The following is a 12,529-nucleotide window of genomic DNA, read 5'->3' as shown; positions in this document are numbered from 1 at the left end:
ATCCCATTCGCTCATCGGAAGAGAAGATTTTTGAAATCCATTTTCGATAATATTCCAAAGCTCAAAATCCATGAAAATAAGGAAGATCCTCATATGAGTCTTCCAATATGTGTAATCAGACCCATTAAACATAGGCAGACGCATAATAGAGTGACCCTCTTGCATGTTGGAGTAAGCTATCTCTCTTGGGTATTAAACCAAATATGAGAGTGAGCCTTGCTCTGATACCAATTGTTAGGATCGGAGTGGCATTAAGAGGGGGGGGGGGGGGGGTGAATTAGTGCAGTGAATTAAAACACGTAAGTTTGAAATTGATTTCGTAAATGTGTAGAGAGTTTGATTCGACGAAGGAAGACTTAGCTAAAATAGCATGAGTAAAGATAGTCAAGAGTAGGGAGATGAAAATCGAATGATTTTGCAGCTAAGTAGAGAAATGGTTCAGAAAATTAAACACTCATACATTCAAGGAACACCACGATGTATAGTGGTTCAGTCAAGTGACCTATATCCACTTTCGAAGCCTTCTTCGATGAGGCTCCCAACTTCCACTAGCAAATCACTTTGAAGGGGAAGGACCAAATATCCCTTTACAACCTTCTTACAAGTAGTTCACACTCTTACAGAGTTTTTAAAGAGAAAGAGAGAGGTGAACACGAGAGAGGTGAACACTTAAGCTATTGAAAACAAGACTTTGCTAGAGTTTTTTTTCACTTTCTAACTTGTCAAAAAGGTGTTATCTTTACTGAGAATAGAGGGGTATTTATAGGCCCCAAGAGGATTCAAATTTGGGCTCCAAATTTGAATTACTTTTGGGTTTCCCAATGTTGGCGGTGCCACCGCCTGTCAATGTCTGACAGACAGTGCACTGGTGGTGCCACCGCCAGACCTCTCGGGTTCTGGGCGATGCCACCGCCCAGTCCAATAGTGTATTGGCGGTGCCACCGCTGGACCTCTCGGGTTCTGGGCGGTACCACGGAGGTCTACGGGAGAGGTTTACATATCTCGGGACGAAAAAAGGAGTGCAACACGAGGACTTCCCAAGGGGCACCCATCCTAGTACTACACTCGCCCAAGCACACTTAACTTCGGAGTTCTAATGGGATCTGATGCTTTAATGCTGGTATGATCGCACCCGTTTTGCGTGCTTCGTCCCTCGCCTATGTGCACGTCGCGGCCGGCACATCAACGTCCAGAGCCTCTTGCACATCATGAAACCGTCGGCGCTTTCTCGAACGATCAAAGAATCGCTATTACAAGATCTCTCCGAGCCCCAGCCCAATGACTGCGTATCGGTCACGACAAGCACGCGCCTAGACCATCGCACTTTCTCGAACGATCTCAGAATCGCTATTGCGACCCCAATCCGGAAAGCTCTCTCCGAGGCCCACGATACTAACGGCGTAGCGGTCACAGCAATTTCTGAGCCCCAAAACCATCGCCTCGGAGGTCTACGGGAGAGGTTTTCGTATCTCGGGATGCAAAAAGGAGTGCAACACGGGGACTTCCCAAGGGGTCACCTATCTTAGTACTACTCTCGCTCATGCACGCTTAACTTGAGAGTTCTGATGGGATATGGTGCTTTAGTGCCGGTATGCTCACACCAATTTCTCATGGTTCGTCCCTCGCCTACGTGCACGTCGCGGCCGACGCATCAATGTCTGGAGCCTCTTGCGCGTCATGAAACCGTCGGTGCTTTCTCGAACGATCACAGAATCGCTATTGCAAGCTCTCTCCGAGCCCTAGCCCAACGACTGCGTAACGGTCACAGCAAGTGCGCGCCAAAACCATCGGCACTTTCTCGAACGATCTCGAAATCGTTATTGCGACCCTAGTCCGAAAAGCTCTCTCCGAGCCTCACGATACTGACTGCGTAGCGGTCACGACAATTTTTGAGCCCTAAAACTATTGCCTCAGAGGTCTACGGGAGAGGTTTTCGTATCTCGGGATGCAAAAAGGAGTGCGACACGAGGACTTCCCAGGGGGTCACCCATTCTAGTACTACTCTCGCCCAAGTACGCTTAACTTCGGAGTTCTGATGGGATCCGGTGCTTTAGTGCTGGTATGATCGCAACCGTTTCACATGCCTCGTCCCTTGCCTATGTGCATGTTTGGGCCGGTGCATCAATGTCCAGAGCCTCTTGCGTGTCACAAAACAGTCGGCGCTTTCTCGAACGATCACGAAATCGCTATTGCAAGCTCTCTCCGAGCCCCAGCCCAACGACTACGTATCGGTCATGGCAAGCGCAAGCCAAAACCATCGGTACTTTTTCGAACGATCTCGGAATCGTTATTGCAGCCCCAGTCTGGAAAGCTCTCTCTGAGCCCCACGATACTAACTGCGTAGCGGTCACGACAATTTCCGAGCCCAAAAACCATCGCCTCGGAGGTCTACGGGAGAGGTTTTCGTATCTCTAGACGCAAAAAGGAGTGCGACACGAGGACTTCCCTGGGGGTCACCCATCCTAGTACTACTCTTGCCTAAGCATGCTAAACTTTAGAGTTCTGATGGGATCCAGTGCTTTAGTGCTGGTATTGTAACATCCCTCATTTCTGAATTTTCGTATAAGTTTCTAGTTGTAATGTAAGTATCTATTTTAAATTTAATAAAAGAGCCAAAGTATGAATCTGAGAACTTATTCATAAGATTTGGGGGATTTGTTCAAAAAGAAAAAAAAAGAAAAATCTGAGGACCTATATGTAAACCTTGAGGATCTAATCGTAAATATAATAATACAAGGACTAAACTGTAAAATGTATAAAATTACAAATCCTACCATTTAAGCCTCTTTTCCTTCGTTCTCAGGGAACCAGAGAAGGCAGCTGCATGGAAGAACAGAGAAAGAAAGAAAGAAGAAGAGAAAAAAAGAGGGAAGAAGTAGAAGAAAAAAATTTGGGGCTTTGAGGTTTCTTGCTCAAATCTTCTTATTTAGGGTCATAATTCTCAAAAGCAAGTATTCTAATCCCATCCTACAGAATTAATAGTCTTTGATCTCATATTTATTCTGAATTATTCAAATTATTTCAGCCTAGAACCTGATATTTCTTTTGTTAGATACAAAATCATGGATCTGAAATTTTTTGGTAAACTGAACCCTATACATTTTTTCAGCCATAATTTTAAGCACCAAACGTGGATTTAGGCAGGACCTTTAATTTGAAAGTAGACTCTTATACCTTTCTTTTGACACTGATTTTGAAAATTTTGGACACCGAATACTTACCCAAACGTCTGTTTCAAATGAGCCTATGGATGCTGCAAAACAGGGATCAAAATTTCTAACCTTTTGATACTAAAATGCCTGTAAGTTCCTGTTGGAAATTCTGATATATACCAAACTAATTTCATTTTAAATTAGACTTGTAAAACTTTCTTTTGATATATAGGTTGAAAATTTTGGAATTCAAATGCCTATTCTGCTCTCTGTTGATTTCGCCCTATGGATTCTGCAAAACAGTGATTTAGTTGTTGACCTTTGGTCACTAAATCAATGGTAACTCCTTGTTGGAAACCTTGATTCATATGAAACTTATTTCATTAGAAAATGGATTGATATATCTTTCGATAGTACCTTTCTTAAGGGTATTAGAGCATAATTGATAATCTGAAGTATTTGTTCAATGTGCCTCTTGAATTCTGTCAGAAATCGAGCTTTGGTCGATTTCGCGTATTATGTTTCATTCGTTTGGAAATAGATTTCATTCAGTTCCCTTCGCTTAATTGAGGCTTATGTTAGTGCTTGAATTCTGGTTTTCTCTTGTCTTTAAATTATTTACATTCTTGAAACATTTTGTGTAACGTTTATGCTATATCGCATTGACTCATATAAGCACATGTATATCCCATTGTTCCGCATTTGCTTTCGATATGTGCCTATTTTAGTTTCATTCCTTTAGATATTGAATTCATCTAACCTTCTTATTTGAATTGAGCTATATATGATTGCTTGGATTCCGTGTATACTCTTGCTTTCATTTCCTTTCAAATCTGAATACATTTGTGAGAAATTATTGCTTGCATCGTATTGACTCGTAAAGGCACATGTACGTTTTGTTGTTCCGCGTGTGCTTCCGATATATGCTATTTATTGTTCATACTGCCCTTTTGTACTCTGGTGTTGTGGGATAATGTGAACCTTTGCCAGAAATGGTAAAGGAAGTTATGCATAGACGTGGGGGGATGGAGCACCCAAACGTAGGAGACTTCTATCTGGTGGTCATTTAGAAATGGATGAATCACATTCTATATGTGGTCCCACTACACCTTTTGTATGTTTGATATGATATCTAGAGCTTTGGTTTTGTGTTTTTGTACATGCTTTGGATAAGAATGATATGAATGCAACGTCAAATACGACGTTTGAGCTTCTGTTTGGTATTTGTTCTTTGATATGCTCCAAAATGTTCCATACGCCATTGATATGCTTCGGAACATTTCATACGCCACTGATAAGCTCCGAAACATTTCATTTGTTATTTATACGCCACTGATAAGCTCCGAAATATTTCATTTGTTATTGATATGCTCTGAAACATTTCATTCGTTGTTGATATGCTCCAATTACTCTATGCTCCATCTGTTATGAACCAAATATGTTTGATTGAAATGACATTTGTGATTCTGCACCTAATGATATTACGTCTATGAATTCTTATATTCTGCCTTGCATTTTGAAACTTTATTTCTTTGTGTTGGGTCCAGCCCATATGGGCTTGGACAATTGGGCCTTTGGAGCCCAAATCAATAATTAAGAGAGATAGGGTTTGGTGAAGTGTGTTTGCAGTGCAGCATGCAAGAGTGTGCACAATAAACATGTGCGGCGGCATGCAGAGAAAAGAGGAGAGAGAAATAGAGAGAGAAAGTAAGGTTTTTGAGTTTTCTGTTTGATGATCGGTGGCCAAACGTTGTCAGTTTTGACCCAAATTTTATGTGGAGAATCCTTACAACAAACTCTACAATCCTAACAGTGTTGATCTATAGTTTACCCTCTCTAAGGTACTTTCCTACGATATCCACTTTGTAAGACCTAGAATTCTCTTACGAGGAGATCCATCTTATGTGATGAAGATATGCTATTCTTGAGCCAAGATCTATGATCTTGATGTTATTGTGATCCTCTAGTTATCTAGAGAAGACCTATTATAAACATGTTATCATTATTATTGATAGTGAAAGTTTGAGGTGGACTACGGTCCCGTGGTTTTTCCCACATTGGGTTTTCCACGTTAAAAAGATTTGGTCTCACTGTGTGATTGATTATTGGCTCTATTGTTTATGCTGTGCTGGTTGATATTTACATTTGGATATCAAGTTGGTATTTTGATGAGAAACTCATTTTGATACACAAAGAGGGAAAAGAATATTCCGCTTTAACAGGTTTTTCCCAACAAGTGGTATCAGACAGATTGTTTAGTGCTAGTTTTTCTTGTGTGATTGAAATGGAGTATGATTGTATGATTAAATTGAACTCATCAAATTATTCCACTTGGAGGTGTCTGATGGAAGATTTGCTCTATTGCAAAGATTTGTATAAGTCTATCAAGGTTAAAGATAAACCTTCTACTATGGACGAAGAAGAATGAGAAGTTCAACATAGAAAAGCTATTGCCTATATTAGAAGATGGATGGATATAAACTTGCATGAGCATATTTCAGATGAAATCAGAGCTGATGTTGTTTGGCAAAGGTTAGAAAATCTCTTTGCGAAAAAGACTATGGGAAATAGAATTTCTCTCCTCAGAAGGCTTGTAAATTTGAAGTATAAAGATGGTGGTAACATTGTTGAGCACATAAACCTATTTCAGAGTCTTGCAAACAAGTTGGTTGCTATAAAAATGAATATAGATGATGAGATGCAAGGATTATTACTTTTCAGCTCTTTACCAGAAAGTTGGGAAACGTATGTGGTAACTATTTATAACTCCATGCCAGAGGGGACTCTAACTATAGATATGGTTAAAGATAGTTTGCTAAATAAAGATGCCAGAAGGAAAGTACAGGGTGAATCTTCTTCTGGTGCATTTGTTACTAAAAAACAAGAAAGACGTGGAAGAAGTCATAGCAGAAATCCACATGGATATAGAGGAAGATCTAAGTCTAGAAGAGTTATCAAATGTTTTCACTGTAATAGGCCAGGTCACATGAAGAAAGAGTGTAGGTTTTGGAAGCGAGAATAGAATGAAATGAAGAAAAATGAGAAAGTGACCAATACAGTTGCTGCTAAAGGTAATATCACTATTGTTTGTGATGAAAGTTGTGTTAGTCTTGTAGCTCAGGATAGTAATTGGGTAATTGACTCTGGTGCTTCATTTCATGTTACTTCTCATGGTGATTTCTTTATATCTTACACTACTGGTGATTTTGGTAATGTCAGAATGGGAAACAGTGATATATCTAAGATTGTGGGTATTGGAGATATTTGCTTGGAGACCAGTATTGGGAGCAAATTAATACTCAAAGATGTAAGGCATGTTCCAGATATTCGTCTTAACTTAATATCTACAAGTAGACTTGATGATGAAGGTTTTGTACACTATTTTGGTGAAAGCAAATGGAAACTTACTAAAGGTTCTCTAATTGTGGCAAAAGGAAAGAAGATTAACTCTTTTTATGTCATGGAAGCTAAGCTACACAAAGGAGAGATTAATGCAATTCAAAAAGGTGAAAGTATAGATCTTTGGCATAAGAGGCTTGGACATATCAGCGAGAAGGGACTTCAAACTCTTGCTAGAAAGTAGTTCTTACCAAAGTTGCAAGGTACATCTCTTAAATCTTGTGATCATTGCTTAGCTGAAAAAACACATAGAGTTGCATTTCAAACATATCCATCATATAGAAGATCAGATGTTATTGATTTAGTTCATACTGATGTTTGTACTATGCAAACTAGAACTCTTGGAGGTGCTCTTTATTTTGTTACTTTTATTGATGACCATTCTAGAAAAGTGTGGGCTTTTGCTTTGAAATCTAAAGACCAGGTACTCGATGTTTTCAAGGAGTTTCATGTCAATGTTGAAAGAGAAATTGGCAGAAAACTAAAGTGTATTCGATCAGATAATGGTGGCGAGTACAGGGGTCCTTTTAAGAATTATTGCAAGTTCCATGGTATCAGGCTTGAGAAAACAGTTCGTAAAACTCCTCAACAGAATGGTGTGGTAGAAAGGATGAACAGAACCATTGAAGAAAGGATTAGGTGTATGATTTCCCATGCCAAGTTACCAAAGTCATTTTGGGGGGAGGCTATGAGAACTATAATTGATCTGATAAATCTTTCTCCATCAGTTCCTCTAAAAGGTGATGTTCCAGAGAGAGTATGGAGAGGAAAAGATATATCTTATAATCACTTAAGAGTCTTTGGGTGTAAAGCATTTGTTCATATTCCCAAAGATGAGAGGTCCAAGCTTGATAGTAAAGCAAAAGCATGTATCTTCTTGGGATATGGTCATGAAGAGTTTGAGTACAGATTATGGGATCCATTGAACAAGAAGATTATTAGAAGCAGAGATGTTGTGTTTCTTGAAGACCAATTGTTTGATGATGGTGATAATATTGAGAAGCCAGAAACCTCTGTTTATATTCCTTGGAGTTTGGGTCCAGTTCATTCACTTGTAGTTCATGATGATCATGGGGGAGATGAACAAGAAGATTGTGATGAGAATACCAGTGATGATGCACCTACAGTTGATGATGCTGAACCAACTGAACAGCTACCTCCACCACCAATTGAGATTCCATTGAGAAGATCCACTAGAGAGCGACAACCCTCTACCAGATATCCTCCACATGAGTATGTTATGCTTACTAATGGGGGAGAGCCAGAAACTTACCAAGAAGCTATTCTACATGAGAATAAGAATGAGTGGGTTAAAGTCATGCAAGAAGAGATGAGATCCTTACTTGAGAATGATAGAACCCTTGCAAATTCTAAACTTGGGGTTGAACTCTTTAAGGGATCGACCTCCTTGGAACTCTATAGGGGTTCCTCCCTCCAAGTTGCTGCTCAAAGGCTGCAGAAAAGATTCATCTATTGCTTAAGAAAAGAGAAGAAATACATGACTATTTATAGGGCTTCTAAACCCTAACTCATAATAGGACTCCTACTTAAGACTCTTACTTCTAACCAACTCCTAATAGGACTCCTACTCAAGACTCATATTCCCTTACAACTCCTAATTCTTCTCTAAGAAAAAACCTCCTACATGAATGTCCCTCTCAATTAGGACTCTCCTAGCTAGAGTCCTAACAGAATGTCCCTCTCAATTAGGACTCTCCTAGCTAGAGTCCTAACAGAGAACCATACCTATGACATGGTAAGATTACCTAAAGAGAAGAAAGCCCTCAAGAACAAGTGGGTTTATAAATTGAAGACTGAAAACAATAGCTCACAACAAAGATACAAGGCACGACTAATTGTGAAAGGATTCAGTCAAAAGAAAGGTATTGACTTTGAAGAAATATTTTCTCCAATTGTGAAAATGTCCTCTATCCGAGTTGTTCTTGGTTTGGCTACCCGCTTGAATTTAGAAGTTGAGCAACTTGATGTAAAAATAGCATTTCTTTATGGTAACTTAGAAGAAGAAATTTACGTGGAGCAACCAGAAGGTTTCAAAGTCAAGGGAAAAAAAATATGGTGTGTAAGCTTAGGAAAAGCTTATATGGACTCAAACAAGCACTTAGACAGTGGTATAAGAAGTTTGATTCATTTATGATGAGCCAAGGGTATGATAGAACCACATCTGATCATTGTGTATTTATGAAAAAATTTTCAGATGATTATTTTATTATTTTACTACTATATGTTGATGATATGCTGATTGTTGGCCATGATATTGGAAAAATTGGAAAGCTTAAAAGAGAGCTAAGTAAGCCTTTTGCCATGAAAGACTTGGGATCGGTGAAACAAATACTTGGCATGAAGATTCTTCATGATAGGAATAAAAGGAAGATTTGGCTATCTCAGAAGACTTACATTGAAAAGGTTCTTGAAAGATTCAACATGAGTAAAGCCAAAGAAGTTTGTTCCCCACTTGCAGGTCATTTCATGCTTAGTTCGAAACAATGTCCTACAAGTGAGAAAGAAAAAGAAGGAATGTCCAGAGTGCCTTACTCATCTGTAGTAGGTAGTTTGATGTATGCGATGGTTTGTACTAGGCCAGATATAGCTCATGCAGTTGGAGTTGTTAGTCGATTTCTCTCAAATCCTAGAAAGGAACATTGGGCAGTAGTGAAATGGATATTAAAATATCTAAGAGGTACTTCTAGGTTATGTTTATGTTTTGGTAATGATGAACCTGTGTTAGAAGGTTACACAAATGCAAACATGGCAAGTGATACTAATTCCAGGAAGTCCACTTCGAGATTCTTAATGACATTTGCTGGAGGAGCAGTCTCTTGGCAGTCTAAGTTACATAAGTGTGTTGCTCTATCAACCACAGAAGCAGAATACATAGCAGTTACTAAAGCCTATAAGGAAACTTTATGGATGAAAAAGTTTCTACAGGAATTGGGCTTGAAACAGGAAGGATATATTATTTACTGTGACAGTCAGAGTGCCATTCACCTCTCCAAGAATTCAACATACCATTCTAGATCCAAGCATATTGATGTGAGATATCACTGGATTCGTGATGTGCTTGAGATGAAAGAATTACAGTTGGAAAAAGTGCATACTAATGAGAATGAATCAGATATGTTAACAAAGTCTTTGCCTAAGGAGAAGCTTGAAGCATGTAGGCGAAGAGCGGGCTTGGTACAGCCCACCATATGAGTTGGAGGGGGAGAATTGTTGGGTCCAACCCATATGTGGGCTTGGACAATTGGGCCTTTGGAGCCCAAATCAATAATTAAGAGAGATAGGGTTTGGTAAAGTGTGTGTGCAGTGCAGCGTGCAAGAGTGTGCACAGTAAACATGTGTGACGACATGCAGAGAAAAGAGGAGAGAGAAACAAAGAGAGAAAGTAAGGTTTTTGAGTTTTCTGTTTGACGATCGGTTGCCAAAAGTTGTCAGTTTTGGCCCAAATTTTATGTGGAGAATCCTTACAGCAAACTCTATAATCCTAACGGTCTTGATCTACAGTTTACCCTCTCTAAGGTACTTTCCTGTGATATCCACTTTGTGAGACCTAGAATTCTCTTACGAGGAGATCCATCTTTTGTGATGAAGATATGCTATTCTTGAGCTAAGATCTATGATCTTGATGTTATTGTGATCCTCTAGTTATCTAGAGAAGACCTATTGTAAACATGTTATCATTATTATTGATAGTGGAAGTTTGAGGTGGACTACGGTCCCGTGGTTTTTCCCACATTGGGATTTCCACGTTAAAAAGATTTGGTCTTACTATGTGATTGATTATTTGCTCTATTGTTTATGCTGTACTGGTTGATATTTACATTTGGATATCAAGTTGGTATTTTGATGAGGAACCCATTTTGATACACAAAGAGGGAAAAGAATATTCCGCTTTAACAGGTTTTTCCCAACACTTTGGAAATTGTCCTCTTTTGACATAGATATGTTAGTCACTTGCTGAGCTTTATATGCTCACCCCGTTATTGTATAAATTTTTCAGGATAGCTTGTCGCTTGCTTAAATGTTAAGATTGGGCTGAGGAAGTGGAAAGTTAGAAGATTTTGGGCAGATCTTTATTAGCATATATGTTATTGTTGTATAAGCGTATCTCGGGATGCAAAAAGGAGTACGACACGAGGACTTCCCAAGGGGTCACCCATCCTAGTACTACTCTTGCCCAAGAACACTTAACTTCGGAGTTCTCATGGGATCCAATACTTTAGTACCGATATGTTAGCAACCATTTTGCATGCCTCGTCCCTCGCCTATGTACATGTTTCGGCCAGCGCATCAATGTCCGGAGCCTCTTGCATGTCACGAAACCATCGACGCTTTCTCGAACGATCACGGAATCGCTATTGCAAGCTCTCTCCGAATGCCAGCCCAACGACTGCGTATTGGTCACGGCAAGTGCACGCCGAAACATCGACACTTTCTCGAACGATCTTGGAATCACTATTACGACCTCAGTCCGGAAAGCTCTCTCCGAGCCCCACGATACTCACTGCGTAGCGGTCACGGTAATTTCTGAGCCCCAAATCCATCACCTCGGATGTCTATGGGAGAGGTTTTCATATCTCGGGACGCAAAAAAGAGTGCAACACGAGGACTTCCCAAGGGGTCACCCATCCTAGCACTACTCTATCCCAAGCACACATGACTTAGGAGTTCTGAAGAGATCTAATGCTTTAGTGCTGGTATGATCGAACCCATTTCGTGTGCTTCGTCCCTCGCTTATGTCACACCCCCTCAAATAATAACCATGATATTAAAATTTTCATCACAAATCAATCCAAGATCCAAACTAACATTTGAATACACTGAAAAACATTCTATCAAATTCACATCTATAAAACCTGTGCAGTTTATAATCATATATCACATCACTCGATAATTCACATTTATGGCAACCCAAGCCAAACTTGACAAACATGAACAACATTTATAAATCCACAAGCTAAATAAATTATACAATCAGAACTCTAATTATTCACCACAAGTTCATATCATCATAAACTAGACTTAACATTCCGAAATTCCAAATAAGAGAGATCTTCTAACACTTTTACACAGTATATCCATTTCGATTCATCGACAATATTTCATTATATACAAAATATGCTTATACAATAATAACATAATAACCAATAAGACTTGCCCATAATTCTGAATAGCTCTCCACTACTTCAGCCCAATTCAAAACATCTCAAAGAGTGATAACTTGACCTGAAAGATTTATAAAACAACGGAGTAAGCTAAAAATAGCTCAGCAAGTGACAAAGCATATTCAGAACAAAAGGAATGGTTTCAAACAAGTAATATATCATAATGCAAGGCAGAATACAAGAATTCTCAAGGATACCATCTCATTAGATACAAAATCATATGTGTCATATCATTCAAAACATATTTGGTTCATAACAAATGGAGCTTAGAGTACTTGGAGCATATCAATAACGTATGAGATGTTCCGGAGCATATCAATGGCAAATAGGACATCTTAGAACATATTAGTTCATAGCAAATGGAGCACAGAGTAATTGGAGCATATCAATAGCGTACGAGATGTTCTGGAGCATATCAATGGCAAATAGGACATTTCAGAACATATCAGTTCATAGCAAATGGAGCATAGAGTAATTGGAGCATATCAATAGCGTACGAGATGTTCCGGAGCATATCAATAACATATGGAATATTTCGAAGCGTAACAATAACAGATGAAACATATAGAAGGTGAAGTGGGATTCCAAACATAATATGGTCCATTCATTTCTGAATGACCACTAAACATAATCTAGAGCATCGTAGGCTCTAAGCACATACCCTTTACCATTTCTGGCAAATGTCCAAATAATCCCACTAACACCAGAGTACCAAAGGGTATTGTGAATAATAATTTGAGACAGTAGCAGATGAAGCATTTCGAAGCATATCAATGGCATATGAAATGTTCCGGA

General features: G+C 39.2%; 2 non-coding genes and 4 pseudogenes across 2 annotated transcripts; all 6 read right to left on the bottom strand.

Annotated features, from left to right (window-relative positions):
• Positions 1 to 1,016: 1,016 nt before the first annotated feature.
• LOC135603383 (5S ribosomal RNA) lies at positions 1,017 to 1,134 on the bottom strand. The gene has a single exon (XR_010484110.1). It is a non-coding gene; the product is annotated as a 5S ribosomal RNA (ribosomal RNA).
• Positions 1,135 to 1,484: 350 nt separating this feature from the next.
• LOC135602743 (5S ribosomal RNA) lies at positions 1,485 to 1,603 on the bottom strand (annotated as a pseudogene).
• Positions 1,604 to 1,954: 351 nt separating this feature from the next.
• On the bottom strand, positions 1,955 to 2,073 carry LOC135599200 (5S ribosomal RNA). Its single transcript, XR_010481864.1, has one exon. It is a non-coding gene; the product is annotated as a 5S ribosomal RNA (ribosomal RNA).
• A 351-nt stretch (positions 2,074 to 2,424) lies between these two features.
• On the bottom strand, positions 2,425 to 2,543 carry LOC135602591 (5S ribosomal RNA; annotated as a pseudogene).
• An 8,149-nt stretch (positions 2,544 to 10,692) lies between these two features.
• Positions 10,693 to 10,811, bottom strand: LOC135603341 (5S ribosomal RNA; annotated as a pseudogene).
• A 350-nt stretch (positions 10,812 to 11,161) lies between these two features.
• LOC135599213 (5S ribosomal RNA) lies at positions 11,162 to 11,280 on the bottom strand (annotated as a pseudogene).
• Positions 11,281 to 12,529: the final 1,249 nt, after the last annotated feature.

This window comes from Musa acuminata, chromosome BXJ2-1, assembly GCF_036884655.1.
Source record: "Musa acuminata AAA Group cultivar baxijiao chromosome BXJ2-1, Cavendish_Baxijiao_AAA, whole genome shotgun sequence".
In the NCBI taxonomy this organism is placed as follows: Eukaryota; Viridiplantae; Streptophyta; class Magnoliopsida; order Zingiberales; family Musaceae; genus Musa; species Musa acuminata.
This window is presented reverse-complemented; position numbering and strand designations above follow the sequence as displayed.